The sequence below is a fragment of the Morone saxatilis genome, unplaced genomic scaffold (genome assembly GCF_004916995.1).
Source record: "Morone saxatilis isolate NCDOM2014 unplaced genomic scaffold, NCSU_SB_2.0 Contig5, whole genome shotgun sequence".
NCBI lineage: Eukaryota > Metazoa > Chordata > Actinopteri > Moronidae > Morone > Morone saxatilis.
In genome coordinates, this window is record NW_023340095.1 from 6,016,766 (window position 1) to 6,022,780 (window position 6,015).

Genomic DNA, 6,015 nt, shown 5'->3' on the forward strand with positions numbered 1-6,015 from the left:
GTGCTCAAATTGGGGTGGATTGGGATCTGAGTCAATATTCCTAAGTATACCGGCTTATAATGGAGAATGTTTTATAATATGTAGATTCGTAACTGAACTATGGCTTAAGTATGCTTTAAGTTATGTTTTCATTCAAGAATACACCTCTGTTTGATCCTAGCTTACCATGAGGCCCATACTTCAAATAGTGCTATCTTATCTGAGTAGTATCATTCCCACAAAGAATAAAACATCGTAAGCATGGTTTGTTACGCTTTAGCACCATATACATCAATTAGCGAGCACATTTTGGGATGATTGTCTAGGAAGCGAGGAAGATTCGTCCTTTTGCCAGAAATTCTCAATGCACTTTCCGCACGCATGCGGCCAAAATCTATGATTCATGATGCTATCATGTCAACATGGAACGGCACTATCTCACATCAGGTAGCGATGTTTTCTAACGTTAAGCATATGGTGATAGAAACGAAAAATATATATTCTGAGTAATGCTGTTCTGGAGGCAAAGAGGAATCCCTATAAACGCCCTTTTGTACTGTACGCAAGGAAAGCCGATTATGGGCATGATCACTGACACAATGAAGTCTAGCCACGTTGAGTGATATCAAATAACCCAACATTAACAAAGTTAAGATTATAGACACAATGGTAGACGGAGAGAATGAAACACAGAGATTCAAGTAATCTGACAGTAACTTGGTATAAGGGAATATAAGAGAGGGACTAAGAGTGATCCATGGATGCTATTACCAGGTGAGGCGTGGTGGTTGTGTGCTAAGAGAAGAAAGTGGACAACTAGATTATGAGAAAGCATAGATCACCAACAAAAGTGAGATATGGTAACATTTATGGCGTAGTCCACAAAAACATACTAGGTCAGTTTCATACCACTTTTCTCTTTTATACGTAGATCTTTGCTCGTTGTAGCCAGTATTTTTTTGTAGGAATGTGGTTAGAATTTTGTGAGAGAGTCTAGGCCGAATTAGTTAAATTAATACATATGTTCATTATCCTCAACCCTACTGGCTTTTTCTACTTATCATATCTAAGAGCCATCTGTGCTATACCGAAAGTTCGAAAACCTTGCTGTTTCTTCTTCAAATTATGTCACAATCTATACCTCCCCTACCCCACCCCCCCACTCCACATCCTACCCCCACCCCCCACGACTCACCCCCCACCGCTCTTCCCTGACTGTTTGTTGTAGATAATCACATATACTTAAACACACAATTTAACAACACAGTAGTGTGATTCAATGCTGGGTTTTAATGGTGGGTTAACCAGCCTGAACTTTGGTGACTAGACATCCGCTAATTAGGGAATATAAATGATTTAATATATGAAGAAAGACCTTTGAATGTCTCATATGAATGAACGTTAATGTATTTTCCGCCCACGCCACCCCACTTGTCAGAACATGTTCTCTGTGTGAAGGGGATTGTTTACCTGTATAAATGTGCACACACACGCCCAGTTCACACAAACACAAAATAAATTTCAGCAATCAAACAACAAAATGTTTAACATTATTTTAACCATAAATGATTGTAAGCGTAAACTCAATCTTCTTATTCCAACTGAATTATAATTTCACCAATCGCACTCCCACTCACCTCACTTATCTTATATCTTCTTATATACCATAATTATCTAATACTGCGACCCCATTCTCCCTTCTCTTTTTTTTTTCTATCTTCCTAGCTGTGCTTTTTATTTGTATTACGTATATTCTCCTGCACCCATGTGGTATTTGCTCACAGATAATTGACAACTCTAAGTAAAGAGTTTAACATCAGAAGCATGGTGTCTAGTGTGTGTGTGTGTTGTGTGTGTGTGGTGTGTGTTGTATTTTTGGTTTCTTCACTTTTGCAAAAATCAAGAAAATATACTAGTAGACACTCCCAACTCAAGTCTCAACTACCACTGTCCATTACTGCTGAACACTTGTTGTTTAGCAGCTTATCAGTATTTCCTATACTCATCTCAACCAATATACTCATCCGCCTGTATTTCTGGCTAAAGCGCCTTAAGTCAAACCAATCAGCACCTATGTGGATCCAATATATTTGGATGCGTTGCTTCTTACCAAGCTTGCTAACGTACCTAGACCAAACTAATACCTCACACAGAAGATCGTATACATGTCACGTTTCCTGCACGACTTATAACCAACATTGGGGGTGACACACCAGGGGTCTACTCGAATGACAGAGAGGAGTCCTAACAACGTATGAATACAGCCCTTTCATAGTGATACCGAACGAAAGTAAAGCTCAATCTGGTCTACGAATATTAGCATCGTCATCGAAACATCTGTAATACTATTACCTCCATTACAATACTCAACAAACTGAAATTTGTTCATACCTCTTGCCGGACACAAGCGCGCATTATTTTGCCTATACGAATCCACGTTTACCTCAATCTACTATTTACCACTTCATCACAATACCTCTCGTTTAACTACTCATGTCAGTGTCATGAGTGTGCTCCTTGCACAGCTCAAGTGCTTACTAGGGTAATGACTTGGCTGAGCGTTGCTGGCGATTAGTGTGTTGTTGTGTGGTCGGTAGTGGGGTAGATAAGCTTGTGTTTGTTGCGCCTATGGAGCGATGAAGTGAAGACCTAGTCCATTTTAGGCCTAATCAAGAACCTCATGTTATGACGGACACGAGCGACAGCGTCGCCGACTGGGCGCGTGGCAATACTGCACACTATAACAGATCTACGTCACCTACAGAACACCGGTGTAGATTATCAGTTGCTATTTTATCTGTAAGGATGTTTTTCGATGTGTTACGAAATCCATGCAGAAATCGATCCTAATCGCTACTGATATACGGAGATATCCAGACAGATAGTCGCAAGACCCACATATTGGAGGAAAGAAGTGTGGGGGTGTCATGAATCTAAACTGGGGAAGTGTCTCTGAAAGGTGCTGACTTCTGTTCCTTATTACAGTGCCCTCCTCACTGTCCACACTTAGATGTGAATGTGGGTTTGAGCATCTGTTTGTATCCGAATCTGACATTAGGAGATGGAGCGACAATGAAACCCTAGATAAACATGTATTAATGGGTTTGTGTGAGTGTCTGTGTCTGTGTGTTTGCATGGCATGTCTGTCCGTCCGTCACACCATATAGCCTAAACTAGGCTCTTTTCTCCTCAAGCCAAAACAGCTTTCTCCCACTCCGCACAAATTAGCAGCAGCCCACGCTCCACTAACACATAACTGTCAGAGCACAGACACTGCAGGGAGTGAGGAGGAGTGAGGGGAAGGTGAGAGAAGTGATGAGGAAAGAGGGGGGAGAGGAAGACAAATTGGGAGAAGAGGATGGATAAATAGAGAAGTGACAGATATTGTAGACCAGAAGTAGTTTTGTCGCTCACAGAAGGGCTTCGTTGTAGCTCCTTTCATCAGGGCCTGGTGTGCACCATTGGTAATCGTCAAGAAACGTGACAGTTGTCTCTTGTAGTTTTTTAGTCTTAATGCTTTGTGCACGCATCCATTTTCTGTCCACATGGTGCTGATGGTAGGCTTAGCAGAATGTAAGGCGGAGAGCAAGTTGAGAGAGAAGGATGACGAGCTGTACACACAGGGAGTGGCAGACCTGTTGGGGTGCTTCTGTTTTTCGGACTGAACAGCTTATCTTTATTTAGAGTTGTCAATTATCTGTGAGCAAAAGGGGGGAGTTGGTAAAATAAATGCAATGGGTGAAGGAGGGTGGGGGGAGATGGAGATGGTAAAAGAGATAGAAAGAGAGAGTGACATGGGGGAGAACAGCAATTTGAGGAGAAGAGGGCCTGGATAAGTAGAAAAAGAGGGTTGAGGAAAGGCACATTATGCAAATATCGGCACGCTCATTACCATTTCAAAACTCTGGAAAGGAAATCACGAAAAGTGGAGAGATGCATATTTTTGGACTACGCCAAATTCATTCTCACTCTCTGTATCTCAATTTCTCTAACTATTTTTCTCTCTCTCTCTCACACACACCACCACCCCTCTCTTGGTGTTGCACTAACTCCAGTCTCCTCTCTTATTTCTCAGTATGTGATTTCTATTTCTGTGCTCACTTGGTCTCTGATTTTACATGTTCACTCTGCATCTATACACTCACTGGCTACTTCATTAGGTATGCCTTTCTAGTACAAGGTAGGATTCCTCTTTGCCTCCAGAACAGCATGATTTTTTTGTTGTTGCACATATTCAGTTAGAAACATTATGATGAGATAGTGGTCCATGTTGACATGATAGCATCATGAATCATAGATTTATTGGCCGCACATGAATGGCCAACAATCTCCTCTTCCAACACATCCCAAATGTGCTCTATTGGATTTTGGAGCGTAAGACATTGTGTGTTATTTTTGTGGGAAGTAACCATTTGAAGATGGGTTGATTGTGGCTATAAAGGGATGAACATAATTAGCAACAATAGTCAGTTACGTTACATTTAAACATTGCTCCATTGGTATTAGGAAGCCAGATTCCCATCACCATTACACCATCAGCAGTAGCCTTAACCATGGAGACAAGTCAGGATGGATCCATGTATTCATGATGTCCATACTGAATCCTGACCATCTACCAGCAGAAATCAAGACTTTTTAGATCACAAAAGGTCTTCTGAGATACTTAACTCACCCGTATTGACCTAGAGTCACAGCAAAAGAATGTAGTAAAACATCCATAGGACTTTTTTCATATTGCACCTTACCATACTTCTTTACTGTTGATATGTGAAGTATTTTTCAAGCTACAAAGCTTCAAAGGAAGCAGTGTTTGCAGTGACACACTGATATCATGATTATGCGATCTTCATCATGTAATTATAAAGAAAGTGATTAACAGTCAACAGCGTTTGAGAAGTCAGAACTGTGATGATACCATGTGAGTTAATCATTTCTATTTCCTTCTTGCTTTGAATCTTTTTTTTGTAAATGCAATGTGCATTTAACAAATGTAATACATGAGGAGAGGAGAGTGAAAAAGCAGTTGAAAGGGGACATGATTAGTGTTGTGAAGCCAGAGATGAAGAGTGAGGTGTGTTCCAGAGGACACCCCGTCTGTAGGTCACCATGACCGCACAAAGACACTTGTCTGCGGGCCAGACCCCTGCTGCCTCCCTCCCTACTCACTGGAACACAGGATTTTGCAATTGTGTCTGTTTGTGTGTGTGACTGAATCACTGACCTTAATTCTGACATTGTAAATATGTGTTTTTGTTGTGCTCTGCCCTACACAATGATTTTGGGAGTTTGGCAGGCAGACCATTTGATCTGTGATAACCTCGTTGTCACCTGCTTCTCTTTTTTGTTTCCTGTACAGTCTCTCAATCCCACTATTCTTTGCTTTTGCTGCAGTTGATGTTCAAAATCTCATGGGGAAGAGAGAATTTCCCCCAGGAAAAGTAGTATTTATGGTGAGTCAAAAACATTAAAATATCTTTAATCAAAATTCAATTAAAATATACCAATCTCCTGCACAAATTATTAGACTTGTCAATAAATAATTTCACTTATTCATTACTTATTCAACGTTAAAGCTATGACAAGTTATCTTATTCCAACATAGGATGTAAGTGTAGGACACTGAAGCATGAAACATTGATCATCATGAGAGAATAACCTAATCAAATTCTTCCTTCCTTCTTTCCTTCTATCAGATTGTAGTTTTAATTCAAGGTCCAATAGATTGTAGCCTTGTAGTACATTTTAGTCCTTCACCCCAACAGTGACAGACACAATCAGCACCTGCTTGACTTGCCACTTTTCCTAATGGAGGACAACCTGTTTTGTATACACATGCTCACCAGGGAGCGCACACGGCCTTCAGGCCCCGGTGCCAGTTCCCCAGATGGGCCCCCAAAGCCCCCTACCACCCCCACACACTCCCTGACCTGGCATGGATTTCCCTGCCTGGTGCCAGTTTGGTGTAGGCAGGAGTCGGTGGGCAGCTGCTTCTTTTCTGCTCAGCCACCATCAGGCTCATACACACAAACACACACA